Consider the following 15,101-nt stretch of genomic DNA (forward strand, 5'->3'; position numbering starts at 1 on the left):
CGTCCCCTGCAGTGATGGAGTGGAAAGCTGTAGTGGCATGGACAAGAATTTGTTTTGTGTCACTACTGGTGTGAAACTGGAGCAGTTTGCGTCCATACTTGGAAAGCACTTAGGATATAGGTGTTGATGCTGGGCAGCAAGGAGGGTGTCACAGATGGTATTGGGTTGCAAGAGGCTCTCAAAGGTTATTTTGCCCAACTCCCATGCAATCAGCAGGGACATCTCCAACTAGATGGGGCTGCCCGGGGCACACACTGAGTCTGACTTTAAATGTTTCCAGGGACAGGACCTCAACCACATCCTTGGGCAAACCTGTCTTTTACACAGCTCCATACCTCTCTTGTGTTGGTGGCCCCACAGCTGGACACAGCACTGCAGGTGAAGTCTCAGCAGAGCAGAGGGGCTGAATCTTCTCTCTCCATCTCCTGGCCATACTTATTGTGAGGCTGCTGTTGGCCTTCTGGGCTGCAAGTGCCCTTTGCTGGCTCATGTGCACCTTCTGAGCAGCACCCCCAAGTCCTTCCCTGCAGGGCTGCTGTCAGGTTCGTATCCTCCCAGCCTGGATTGATAACCATGGATTGCCCTGACCTAGATGCAGGGCCTTGCACTTTGCTTTATCAGATCAGCTATTTTAAGTCCCTGTTCCACTTAGCTTGGTGTCCACTGCAAATTTTCTGAGGGTGCACTTGACCCCACTCTCACATGGTTTAAGGTATTAAACAGCAATGGTCACAGTACACAGCCCGGAGGGACAAGCAGATTTTTTTTGTTTGATCTCTTCAGGTGTTGGTCTCTTTTTCTAACTATCCAGCGACATGGCAGGAGGAAATTGTGCCCAGAAAGGTTTAGGTTGAATATTGGAAGAAATTTCTTCCTGTAAAGAGTAATCAGGCATTGGATCAGGCTGCCCAGGGAGGTGGTGGAGTCATCATGCTTGGAGGTGTTCCAGAAGCTGCAGATGTGGTGCATCAGGTTTAGCGAGCACAGTAGTTGGGTTACGGTTGAACTTTGATCTTGGGGATCTTTTCCCACCTTAATGATTCTATGATTCAGGCTTCTTGTTCCTAGAGGGAACAAGACTCATTTCCCAGCATCAAGTACAAATGACATTGCTGGGTTCTCTCACTGCAAAGGGCTTTCTGAGTGAAGTTGTAATGTTACAGTAAATGCAGCGGAGTTGTGTTCTACTTGGCCGGCAAAGCATCTGAGTCAGCAGATAGCTGCATTCTGCAGTTGCATAAACTGTGATTGCTGTGTGTTTATAAATATGTACTTACAGTCCATTTCCCAACACTAATTTATGTTTTGTGCATCTATTCAACCAGCATATTAATCTTGGAGATGGAACAGCAGCTTGTTGTATGTCATCAAAGGAAAAAAAAAAAGGTTATTTCCAGCCAAGTAATTTATTTAAATGTGAAAAAATCAACAGTTACTGAAGTGCTATTTCAAATTGTCTATTTAAAATTATTTGCCTTTTTTTCCCTTTGGATGCATTTTTCTAGCTAAAGGGCTGTAGCTGCTGCTTTTAGCTGTGATCAGTGTGGTGCTCTTGCTGTTCAGTTGCATTTTTCTTCATGCGTCATGGTGGAGTTGGCCCAGAGGAGACCACCAAGGTGATCAGAGGGCTGGAGAGCCTCTCCTGTGAAGACAGGCTGAAAGAATTGGGGCTGCTCAGCCTGGAGAAGAGAAAGGTCCAGGGAGATCTTAGAGCTACATTTCAATATCTGAAGAGGACCTACAGGAAGGCTGGGGAGGGACTGTTCAGAAGGGCCTGTGGTGTTAGGACAAGGGGCTTTGGTTTGAAAGTGGAGCAGGGAAGATTTAGGTTGGACATCAGGAGGAAGTTCTGCACAATGAGAGTGGTGAAATACTGGAAGAGGTTGCCCAGGGATGTGGTTGAGGCCCATCCCTGGAGACATTCAAGATCAGCCTTGATGTGTCCCTGAGGATCCTAATCTAGTTGGAGGTGTCCCTGCTGAGTGCAAGGGGATTGGGCAAGATGATCTTTCAGTGTCCCTTTCAACTCACTGCGATCTGTGAATCCAAATATTGTGAACAGAGAGATGATCTAAAAGTTGTAATAATGTCTTTGCTCAGGATGAAAAGCACTAAGCAAAACAACCACATCCTCCGTTCATCTTGTAATCCAGTGACCAAATCATGCCAATCAAGCTTTCTTGCTCTTAGTGAGCGAAGCAAAACTAAACCATGGATGATTGTAACCACTTCTCTCATGGACTTCATATCATGTTAGATGCAAGTATGGACATGATCCTGTTGCACTGCAGACACCGAGTCCGGACTTGTCATTAATTAGCCTGTGCCATCATTTGCAAGTGATGTGGATAAATGCAGAGCTGTCAGACTTGATGTCTGCAGGCCAAGTTACCCAAGGCTTTTAGTCACCTCATCTAGTGGAAACTGTGTCTGCCAATGGCAGGGGAGTTAGAACTTGATGATCTTTAAGGTCCCTTCCAACCCAAACCATTCTGTAATTGCATAGATAAGTACTATATAAATAAATCAGGCTCACTGACCTCAATGTAGCTGTAACTTTCATATTTGCATCCATCAGGACCAGGTTGAAATGGACAATATCCTTTATTTTGACAGCTTTTCTGTGTAATGGTATTTTGTGAATGTGTTTGTGTATAGGACTTAGGACCAGTGGAATGTATTTACAGCTCTAATTTGTATTGTCTGCTCTTACGGTTTCAGAGCATAGGAGAGGGAAATGTTTCCCCGGTTCATGTGGTATGAAGGCTTTGTTTAAAACTGAATTACTGGTGCTTTGAACTGTGACTCAAAGTCAAGTATCTCAGTCAGAAGGTCAGACCAGGTGAACTTTTTATTGTGGGTTTTTCCTCTGGAATGGAAACCCTTAATCTATGTGTAAACAGGCCTTGAACTACAATGCTTTAAGTAAATTGCAATTATATTAAGCTGCAATTATGCTAAGTAGGTTATGCTATAAACTTGGGGACAAGAAGAGGAAAGATAAGGATGTAATGTCTGAAGGGCCAAGTTAATAAGGTCACTAATTATGTAAATATAATGAATACATTCATTCTTCCAAGTTGCAAGCTGGTTGTCTGAAGAAGTTTCTAATATGGTGCAGGATCTTGAGAGTGGAGTCTGCTGTCTGTGAGGACCTTGAGAGGTTTTCAGCTGGTAGCAGTGCAGATCCTGTTTTGTCTATTGAGGTTGCAGGTGGAAGCTGAGGGGTGGGGTCAGCATACTGACAATCACCCTGGCATCAGTGATATCAAAGTCCTATATTATCACAGAATGATCAGGGTTGAAGGGGACCTCAAAGGTCATGTAGTGCCAACTCCCCTGTCATGGGCAGGCAGTCTCACGGTTAGAGCAGGTTGCTCAGAGCCACATCCAGCCTGGCCTTAAAAACATCCATGGATGGGATTGCCTCCACCAACCTGGGCAACCTGTTCCAGTGTCTCACCACCCTCATGGTGAAGAATCTGAATCTACCCACTTAGAGTTTTGCTCCATTACTCTCAGTCCTATCACTACCTGACACCCTGAAAAGTCTCTCACCAGCATTCTTGCTGACCCCCTTCAGATAGTGGAAGGCCACAATAAGGTCTCCTTGGAGCCTTCTCTTCTATCAGACAGATTGTGTTTCCAGCTTAAGCACTTAATTACCAAGCATCACAGAACAGTTCAACCTTAGCTATTTCCTGTGCCCACCAAAATGAAGGTAAAATGATGGCAATGAGGCTGTGGGGTGCTAGTTAGAATAAAAGGGGGTTATTTCATTTAAAGCTAAAAGAATTAAGAGAAGAAAACCTCTCTCTTGGTAAGGGTTTGCATTGCACTTTGTCCATTGCTTAGATGAAGTGGAAGCCTGCTGAGCTGTAAGCCACACACTAGATATGTTACAGACCTTTGTGTGGTCCATTCAGCTTTACCAGCAGCTTTCTGTTCTAACTCACTGGTTTGATATCGTGCATGTGCTAAACATGTCCTGAGGTGCTGAATGTGATGGATAACACTTGGGTCAGATGGCAGTTAGGTTTGGATTTAGTTGATCTTCCTTCTACAGGTTTGTCTTCTGAATCACTAAAGGGAATTTGCTCATGAATGCTTGATGCTTCCAGCTGAAATCTCTTAATTCTTGCACTTCAGCATCAGCACAGCTTAGTCATCCTGAATATCCTCTCTGACCAAATTAATGAGCAATTTATAAGGTGCAGTGTGGTTATTTTCATACCAGGTCTTTGAAATGCTGCTGTTTGCTCTCTTTGCCTCTCTGCAGTAGAGAAATTACTCAATTTTGATTTAAAAAGAAGTCTAAGAGATACCATAAGAGTATTTTAATAGCTTTGCCTTAAACTCAGAATTAGACCATTGAATTCTGCTCAACTGTCACAAACTCTGGGTATGCCAGCAGTCTCTGAGCACTTGAATTTCTGATGCTTCTGTTCCCAAACTGCCTTATGTTGTGCTTCTGGTCTTAGTCTGACTCACCTCAGATGCTGAGCCATTCACTATTGCCAAGACTAAGACTTGTCAGGATCTGAAGATGAATTCCACCCCCCCCCCCCCAACTTCTTTGTCTGAATGTGTCTGCTAACTTGGAGTGCAACATCCTTCCTGAGTCTCTTACATAAATGGCTTAATTGGAAGAAGGTTCACATAAAACATGATAGACATAGGCTCAAATTATGCTGTTGCCATAGAGGATTTGAATTGAGTTTCAACTCCTCCGTGCTTCAGTGTAGAAGTGTAACAGCTTCAGTAAACAGGATTTGGGAAGCTTCCCCTCTGAAGAGCAGAGGGGTTCCATTAGTGAGGGGACAGACAGCAGTAGTGCTGTGAATGGTGTCCAGTCAGCTGGGTTAGCTCAACTGAATTTTAAACCTGAATGCTGAATACTGTGGTGTGGAAAGGATTTTCAAAACAAGAGGCCTTCCCTTTGTATTTCACAGCTTCTAATTGCCACTTAAACCCTGAATCTGGATTTCATTGCTTTGTCTGTAACTGCATATATGGAAAAAAACACAGATGAAATATTCAGCTGTGTTCCTGCTAGCCACTGAACAAGGAATGGGTAGGAACTGTTAGAGAAGCTTCATCTTTTTATCATGCCCTTTCCTATAACGGCCTGAAGCGGGGGAGATTTAGGTTGGGTATCAGGAGGAGGCTCTGCACAGTGAGAGTGGTGAAATAATGGAACAGGTTGCCCAGGGATGTGGTTGAAACCCTGTCTCTGGTGACATCCAAGATCAGTCTGGGAAGCCTGCTCTAGCTGGTGTTGCTACTGAGTGCAGGGAGTTGGATGAGATGACCTTTGAGGGTCCTTTCCAACCTGGTGCATTATGTGAAGGATTTTTTTGTGCATTTAGAAACTTGTCTTGCTGATAGACTCCTCAGGTTGAAACTGACTGTTCTCAACTCGTCTGAGCTCAGAGCATTATGTGCTTAACCTAAAAAGCCAAACTGTTGTGGTTATGAAATAATTAAACAGCCTTGGAAACGTTCTCTCTTCTGAGAATAATCTTATTGTGTGAAATAACATCTTTTTTCAGCCCAAATGTCATCCAAATAATTCCAAACCCAAGTGCAGTCTACAAACCATGAACACTTGGCAACCCTTTTGCTAGAAATTGTTTATCCAATTTGTTTTGCCTCTTTGGTTTTATGCTGTAGACCTTTTGTCTTCAAGTGGGTATTTCTTTTTTTTTTTTTTTTTCCCCAGAAAACTACTTCAGTTTGTTTCAGTAGGGTGCCTCTGCCTAATAGAGTAACAATCTTCATTTACAATGGGTCTTAAGGAGAGAATAACATCCTGGGTTCTCTGAATTGTGTGCATTATGCCTGCTCTGGTTTGCTCACGGGGTAGGTACTGACGCATCTTGTCGTTTAGAAGGGGAGGGGGAAATGCACACAATTTAAACCCTTTTTAGATCCAAATACATTGCAGACAGTGGCTCATGTTAACTGTTAAGCATTCAATATAAAAGCTGCTTTTTTCTATAGTTTCCCATTGTGATGGTTTGGGTGTCAAAAACTCCTCCCCCCAGGGAAAATCACCCAGACTAGGCTCAACAGCTGTGGAAAATTGAATGAAGCTTTGTATTTACAGCTTAGCACAGTACTCCAAGCTCATCCAGTCCAACCTAGCACCCAGCCCTATCCAGTCAACTAGACCATGGCACTAAGTGCCTCATCCAGGCTTTTCTTAAACACTTCCAGGGACGGTGACTCCACCACCTCCCTGGGCAGCCCATTCCAATGCCAATAACTCTCTTTGCCAACAACTTCCTTCTCACATCCAGCCTAGACCTCCCCTGGCACGACTTCAGACTGTGTCCCCTTGTTCCATTCTATGATATCCAAGCAGATATTTACAATATCTACAGCTTTATCCAGAAATTTACAAGTTGAAAAGTAATACAGAAACACAGCAGCCCTCCCAGAAACCTGAGTCCTCAGGAGGGGCTCCCAATCACCCACCTTCTCCTTACCCCAGACTTTGCCTTATATTCAAGGTGAGTTTTGGGGGGTTAGGAAGCAGATGGATTAGTCACACAGACAGCAAGTTAGGTTAGACAGAAGTGCAGCCCCAAAGATGGAGAGCAAACAACTGACTTATCTATATCTGTGTTCCTGTTTCTATACATCTCAGCAAGCCTATGAGTGAAGCAGACATCACCATTGTTTCCTTTTCACAGCCTGGCATCTAAATCTTCTGACCAAAATAGCCCAGTTAGGTTTAAACTAGCACACCCATGGTTTGCCTGTCCTGTCTGTCAGATGGCAGCAGATCAGCAATACAGCTGCAAAATCCTTTCCTTTCTCACCATTTAGTTTAACTTTTTTTAAATTAGTGTTTGTGTTGCATTGTTTTTGTGGTGGTGGTATTTTTTTTTATTGATTGGTTTTTATTGTTAGTGTGATTGCTTTGAGTTGTGTTTTGTTGTGTGTGTGGTTCGGAGGGTGCTTTTATTTAGGCTTTGGTGGTTGACACTGGGGTCTGGTGAGGCTACACGTCAAGTACTATTATGTTCTGTTTTGGACACCTCATTATAAGAGGGATGTTGAGGTGTTGGTGTGAGTGCAGAGGAAGGTAATGAACAAGGGTAAGGGCCTGGAGAATAAATCTGATGAGGAGCAACTGAAGGAGCTGGAGATGGTTAGTTTGAAAAAGAGAAGGCTGAGGGAAGAGCTCATTGCTGTCTACAGCTACCTATAAAGATGTTGTGGAGGGCTTCCTCCTGATGGCCAACCTAAATCTCCCCTGCTCCAGTTTCTAACAATTGCCCCTTGTTCTATTGCTACAATCCCTTCTACACAGTCCCTCTCCAGTCTTTCTCTAGGTCTCTTTCAGATATTGAAATGCAGCTCTAAATCTCCCTGGAGCCTTTTATTCTGCAGGCTGGACAGCCCCAATTCTTTCAGCCTGTCCTCATAGGAGAGGTTCTCCAGCCCTCTGATCATTCTTGTGGCCCTCTTCTGGACCCACTTGAGGAGGTCCATGTCTCTTTTGTGTTGGGAACTCCAGAACTGGACACAATACTGTGAGTGAGGTCAGAGCAGAGGGGCAGGATGATGTCTCTCTCACTTGCTGGCTGTGCTGCTTTTGATGCAGCTCAAAAGATGGTACCTTTCTTGCAGCAGTCTGTATTAACTAACCAGGCTGCTATGGCTTGTGGCTAGATTATGAGAAGTGAAATTCCAGGTTTGATTTTGTGTTGATTTGAATTCTCGTCTCTTCTTAGCAAGAAAGAAACACATCCACAGGTTGCATTGGATTGGGGGGGACCCTTAAAGGTCATCTTGTCCAAACCCCTGCAGTCAGGAAACAGATGATCTTTTTTTCATGGGGAGAGTGTCCTCTGGGATTAGGAGTAGCATTTGCCTCAGCATCTATGATTTCTTCAGCTGTATTCATATAACTGTAGACTACCTTTGGAGCAAGGTCTAAAACTGAACCAGTCTTACATTGTTTGGGATACAAACCAGACCACTTAAGCTTTTTATAGCTCAAACCTTTTTTTGGTTCTGTGATCTAACTGTAGTTGACACAAAAGTCTAGTCTTCAAATATTCAACTACAGTTCAGGTTTTTAAGAATTAACACCAGGCTCTGAAGCAATGCAAGATCACTTGAAAATGAATAAATAATAACCTGGGAAAGTAGCAAAGAAGTTTGGTTTATGTATGTAAAAAAAAAACCACAGGCAATTGCTTGTGTCTCTCGGCATTAAATTCCCTACGTGCGTGGTCAAAACAGTAGTGCTCAGTGACTTGATGTCCAGATGGAGAGTGGTGACAAGTGGTGTCCCTCAGGGGTTTGTACTGAGATCTGTGCTGTTAAACGTTTTTATCAATGATGCAGACAGTGGGACTGAGTGCACTATCAACAAGTTGACAGATGACACCAAGCAGTAGGGCAGGATGGCATCCAGAGGGACCTGGACAAGCTGGAGAGGTGAACTTAGGTGAACCTCATGAGATTCAATAAGAGCAAGTACAGGGCCCTGCGCCTGGGCTTGAATAATCCTGGGTTTTAAGACAGGTTAGGATGTGAGGTGATGAAAGCAGCCCTGTGGAAAAGGACTTGGGGGTGTTGATGAGTGAGAAGCTGGGCATTGACAGACAGTGTGAACTTGCAGCCCAGAAGGCAAATGGCATCCTGGGCTGCATCAAAAGATGCATTGGCAGCAGATCCAGAGAGGCAATTTTGCCATGTTGCTCTATTCCGGTGAGACCTTGCTCAGAGTACTGTGTCCAGCTCTGGAGACCTAAGTGTGAGAAGGACATGGACCTGCTGCAGCAGGTCCAGACAAGGGCCACAAAAATGATCAGGGGGTTGGAGCTTCTCTGCTATAAGGACAGGCTGAGGGAGCTGAGCATGTTCAGTCTGGAGAAGAAGAGGCTCCAGGGAGACCTAATAGCAGCCTTCAAGTATCTGAAAGGGGCTACAAGAAGGATGGGGAGAGACTGTTTGCAGAGGCCTGTAGTGACAGGATGAGGGCAGTAGCTTCAAACAAGAGAAGAGCAGATTTAGACTGGATGTTAGGAACAAGCTCTTTACTATGAGGGTGGAGAACACTGGAACACGTTGCCTGGGGAGGTGGTTGAACCCTCTTCCCTAGAGATGAATTCAGAGTGAGGCTCAACAGGGCTCTGGACAACCTGATCTAGTGGAGGATGCCCCTGCTGACTGTAGAGGGGGTTGGACTAGATGACCTTTGGGAGGTCCCTTCCAGCCCATTCTGTGACTCCATAAAAAATATGGTTTGTGATTTTTGTTGGGTTTTATTTTGGTCAGGTGGTCAAAACCACTGAAAACCAGATCAAGTTCTCTTGGTTGTGTAAAAGTCAGCAGAGTTGTTTTGGTTTAAGCTGGATCGTAGTGAGTGTTGATTTAGCCCAGAGATGTAGTGTGAAGAGATGCAGGTATTGAACTCAAGCATCCAGGAAAAAAGAAACAAACTCCTTTCCTTCCAGGTGACTCTTCCCTGCTCTAATCCTAGTCAGAACCATTTGTTTTTGATGTGACATTTAGGTGTGGAAATGATTTCACAAGAAATTAAGCTGATGTGACAGATTCACCGCATGCCAAAAGGGAGAGGTGGTGACATTTCATCTTTGACAGAGGCAGGCTGACCACAGAGGTTTTATTTTCATTTCTAGCTGGTTATGAAACATCCTCTGGCTTGCATTGATTAGAGATTGGTGGAGGATGGCTGCTGTGATATTAACATTGATGAAGAACCTGCCTACTACATTTTGCATGCAGTTGCTATAGCAACCCTACCGTAGAGTGACCCAAATTAATTTCCCACCAGTCACTAAGTGCCCTGTCAGTTTTTCCTTATGCTAGGGATAAGCAGACTTGGAGGGGGAAACCACTTTTGGTTTGGGTAGTTTTTACATGGATTGTTTGGTTTTTTTTTTGAGGGGGGGGGTGGAGTTGGCTTTTGGTTTTGTGTTTTTTTTATTTTATTTTGGTTTGGTTTTTAGATTTGTAATGACTTCCCCCTCCCTCCCCAGTCTTATAGCTTGTTTTCTTCTTGGTTTTTAGGTGCCTAGTGATTATTTTAGTTGTTGCTCCTTGCTTTTATTTTCTTGGTGTGCTTTTCTTTTGCTTCTGTTTTGTATTGATTTGTTTGTTTTTTTCTTTTTTAAGTGATTTTGGTTGGTTTCTTTTTTAGTTTTAGGATATTAGATTTTTTGGGGGGTATTTTACTTTTTTTAGAAGTGGAGGGTTTGGTTTGCTTTTTTTTTTAGTTGTTTAGCTGTGGGGTTTGGGTTGGTGTTTTTTAGGTGCTGGCTCTTTTTTTCTTAGCTATTTGGAGATTTTAGGTGTGGAGTTGATCAGTGTTTTACATGTGGGCTTTCAAGGTCTCCTAGATTTAAGGTATGGGGTTGGATTTCATTTTGGTTTTCTTGGTGTTGATGGTTCGTTCTTAAGATTTTTTTAGGGTTTTGTCTTTTAGATGTGGGCTTTAGGGTTGTAATTTTTAATGATTTGGGGTTTTTTTGGGTGGTTTTTTTTTTTCCAGTGGCATATGAGTTTTGTGGTTGGGTTTGTTTTGGTTTTAGGGAGTTAATTTTTTTTTTTAAGGTGTTGGTTGTGGTTATTTCTGGTATTTCTGTTTTAGGTGTGGTTTTTACCTTGAAGGATCTTTCCTTATGTCTTGTGAAAGCAATGGTTGAGCTAGGATGTTGATCAACCAAAATCTGCCATCTTAGGTTGTGCAGTCAAATACAGTCTATTTAAATCTCTCTGTTACAGAAGGAAAGACTTAAATGAGTAATTAGTTGAAGAAGAATTGAATTCTGCCTTCAGTTCTCAGCTCCCCAGTTGAAGAAGGATGAGGAAATAACTGGAGAGAGTCCAGCAGAGAGCTGCTAAGATGCTGAGGGGGCCGGAACATCGACCTTATAAAGACAAGCTGAGAGCTGGAGCTGTTTAGCCTGGAGAAGAGGGGATTGGGGAGGTGGATGTCATTAATGCTGATCAATAGCTAAGGGGGAGGATCAGGAGGATGGAGCCAGGTTCTTTTCAGTGGTGGAGGAAATGGACACAAACTGGATTACAGATGACTCCACATAAACATAAGGATAAACTTTGCTTTGAGGGTGGCAGAGCACTGAGCCAGGCTGTCCAGAGAGGCTGTGGAGTCTCCTCCTCTGGAGGCATTCCAAACCTACCTGGATCTGTTCTTGTGATTTTTCTGTAGGTGATCCTGTCCTAGCAGCGGGTTGGATGAGATGACCTTCAGAGGTCCCTTCCCACCCCTACCATGATATAGCTCTGTGAACAGAATTAAGTGTGTGATGTCTCCATAGTAATTGGAGTAGTAAATCTAGTATGGCCAAACAAGTCTGCTTTTACTGGTAGTCTTGGTGGCACTCCTGGACCAATTCCAGCAGGTTTGTGACCCTCTTGCCTCAAGGGCCCCAGAGCTGGACACAGCACTCCAGATACAGTGTTGCATAGTGGAGGGGCAGGATCATGTCTGTCACCTACTGACCACACTGCTTTTGATACAGCCCAGGCTGCCATTGGCCTGGTTCATATCCATCTGTTCACCCACCAGCACCCCCAGGTCCTTTTCTGCAAGGCAACTCTCAGTCTTATCCTTCAGCCTGGATTGATATCAAGGATTGCCCTGAAGTTGCACATAGTTTTGTTGAACCTCATGAAATTCTCAGCCCAGCTTTCCTCCCTATCCTGGTCCCTCTGGATGGTTCCCAACCTTCAGTCTTTCCAACTTCACCACTCAGCTGCATATCAGCTGCAAACTTTAATTTGAAGTCTGCTAGTAATCAGTATGCACAGAGCAGATAACACAAGACAGAGACAGATGTAGGGAGGGGGAGAGGATTTGTACCAATAGTCATTGTCCTGCCCCTCTGAACTAAGCCTGTTGGAGTGGCATAACGAATACTTGTGTGCACTGCTGCTGCTGTGATGTATGCTGGGGAAGTGGTCTACATGATGTGGTTGCTTCTAATATTAGAAGAGTCAATTGGTGCCCTAGGATGACCTTTCTAGTCTCATATTTTATTTCATGTCTCTTCCAGAATGATCATGTGGTAGTCAAATCTCTCTTGTTGACTGTTTGTGATCATGGCATCTGTGGTAATGGAGTCTAGTACCAGACTTGAAGGAGAAATAGGAGCAAAGGGGCCTGAAAGGAAATCTAAGTTAATTTTAAGGAGCATGACAGATGCTGCAAGACCTATTGAAGAACAGCAAAGCCTGGGGTTATACCACAGTACTCTGGAGTCAAGTACAGTCTGACTACTCTTTATTCCTGTCCATAAGTGTGGTGTCTACAAGCTTGGAAGGTAGCTTCACATCTTGGACTTGGTAGCTCCTCTGGTGGCCATTGTGGCTTGTTTAGGGTTGTTTGATTTGGGCAGTTTTGTGTTGGGTGTTTTTTTTACTCTTTGCTGTGGGTTTTCTCAATTTGATTTGTTTATTTTCTGCAGCTGTTGGGTTTTGTTTTGCTGTGGATAGGTTTGTGTCTTGTGGAATTTTTTTGTGGTTATTTTTTTCCCTGGTTTTGGCTTTGGTTTTGTTGTCATTTCTGGAGTGCCTTTACCTTTTTTTTTCCCCAAACAGGCCTTACACCTTGTTTAGGAGGTGGAAGGGTTTGGAGAAGAGATCTGGTGAGAAGCAGGGAACTGGGATTGCTCAGTCTGAAGAACAAAAAGCTGAGGGGTAACCTTTTGGCTTCCTAAGATTCCTTGAAAAGGAGGCTGGGGAGAGGTGGGTGCTGGTCTCTTCTCTCTAGTAACAAGTCATAGGGTGAGAGGAAATGGCCTCAAGCTGCACCAGGGAAGGTTTAGGTTGGGGATGAAACGAAACTTACTGGTGAAAAATGTCCTCAAAGCCTGAAACAGGCTCCCCAGGGAAGTGGTTGAATTCCCATCACTAGAGGTATTTCAAAGCCAGAGATACGGTGCTGAGGGACATGGTTGAGCACCAAACTTGGTAGAGTTAGAGAAGGGTTGGACTTCATCATTTCAGGTTTTTTCTAACTGAAATGGTTCTGTGTTACTAATTTGTTAAGAAATGCTGGTAAGTGGTTTGACTTGTTCCTAAATGGCTTTTGTCTTTCCAGAAGGACTGGGTTTGTGTATTTTTTCTCTCCTCTTGATCTGCAAAGCCATTAAGTGAGGTCATGAAAGGACAGAAGCTGAATGGAAAGCCTTGCTTCCTCTAGATGCAGAGCAATGCATTATTTATTGGCATGGAGACTTAAGGCTATTGCGTCATGACTCTTCAAAACCACTGCGTTACTTACTGGTCTCCAGACGACTGTGGAAGCCTCACCTCTGTGTCTAGGTTTGCCTGTCCTTGGGAAGTGATATTTTACCAGCACCTGCAAAAGGGGAGCAGGATGCAACAGGGGAAGCAGAACAGAAAACTAATGCAAAAACAAATGAAGGAACAGCAACAAAACCTGCACACCCCCCTCACAAACACACAAATACAACACAAACAACCCCCATCAGCCAACCCAACAACCACCCAGACAACTGCAGCCACCTGACCTGCCATCCACCCAGACAACCCCAGCCACCCAATCTGGTGACAGCAACTCCACCACCTCCCTTGGCAGCCAGTACCAACCACTCTCTCTGGGAAGAACTTCCTCCTGACATCCAGCCTATACCACTCCCAGCACAACTTGAGACTCTGTCCCCTTGTTCTGTTGCCGGTTGCCTGGCAGAAGAGCCCAACCCCACCTGGCTACAGCCTCCCTTCAGGTAGTTGTAGCCAGGTTGGGCTAGATGACCATCAGAGCCACCTTTCAATCCCTACCATTCTGTGAGGACTGATTTAGACTGCATATTTGGAGAAATTCTTTCCTGTGAGGGCAGTGAGACACTGGAACAGATTCTTGGGGAAGTTGTGGATGCCCTCTATCCTTAAGTGTTCAAGGCTAGGTTGGACGAGGCCTTGAGCAAACTGTGATAGTGGAAGGTCTGTCTGGCTATGGCAAGGGGGTTGGGAACTAGATGGTCTTTAAGTTCTCCTCCAACTAAACCATTCTATGGAAGGAGGATAAAGGGAAGAAGAGAGGACCCACAGAAGTGTATTGCAGTAGAGCTGGTATATGTGTGTGTACACATTGTGGTCCTTAAATATTAGATTTACTCCTTTTTATGAGTGTGGGCAGGCACAGATGGAAGCAGCTTTATTTAGAGAAGAGAAGAGGAGTTTGTGGTAGTGTCTGAAGAATTTACCTGCCCTCCTACCATCTCCACTTGTATGGTTTTGTTCCACAAATAACATTGACAACTGCTTTCTGTTGTAACGAGCAGAGTAGTGAGGTTGTGTAACCAGTACTGAGGACTACTGAAGTGTTCTACTCTGCATTGTAGTAGGTCAGCTAAGGGGAGGGAAGAGCACTTAAACATGCTTTAAAATCCTTTTCTTTTCAGTTGTAAGCCTTATTTGTTTCTGAGTCTCACTGAGAATGAGTATTTGTTCTCAAAGCGTGGGACTCAGGTGTTGGAGTGACTTCATACAGAGCTATAATGGGTTAGGGAATAAAGCAAATATTTTACTACCCCTGTCTCAGCTGTAGGCAGAATATTAACATTAATCATTGCAGAAAAGAGACTAAGTGTTTTTCCTTTTCCTGATCTACCTCCTTTCCTGTCTCTGTCCACAGGCTTTTTAAGGGCTGCCGAAGCATCACAATATGGGCCTCCAGAGGTGGAGTCCAACCCCTCCCCTGCCCTTTCCAAACCAGGGTCACCCAGGGTAGTCTGCACAGGAATGCATCCAGGAAGGTTTTGGAAGTCTCCAGAGGAGACTCCACAGCCCCTCTGGGCAGCCTGTTCCAGTGCAGCACCAAAAAGAGATCAATTAGTAGACACTGATCAGATCCCTTACAATTGGACTCTCTCCAGCAGATCCCTGTCTCTCTTGAATTGGGGAACCCAAAAGTGGGCACAGGACTGCAGGTGTGGTATCACCAGAGCAGAGGGGAAGAAGGTTTGATCTGCTGAGGTTTGGTTTTGTGCAAGTAGGGTTAAACTGCTATTTATGATTAAAGGAAATGGCTCAGTAGGTAACTTGTAATTCTGAAGCTGTAGACA

General features: G+C 44.2%; 1 protein-coding gene across 39 annotated transcripts in view; it reads left to right on the top strand.

Annotated features, from left to right (window-relative positions):
* The window catches only part of NRXN1 (neurexin 1), an 841,287-nt gene that overhangs the window by 175,775 nt on the left and 650,411 nt on the right, over positions 1-15,101 (top strand). The window lies entirely within an intron of this gene.

Source organism: Pogoniulus pusillus, chromosome 25 (assembly GCF_015220805.1).
Source record: "Pogoniulus pusillus isolate bPogPus1 chromosome 25, bPogPus1.pri, whole genome shotgun sequence".
Taxonomy (NCBI): domain Eukaryota; kingdom Metazoa; phylum Chordata; class Aves; order Piciformes; family Lybiidae; genus Pogoniulus; species Pogoniulus pusillus.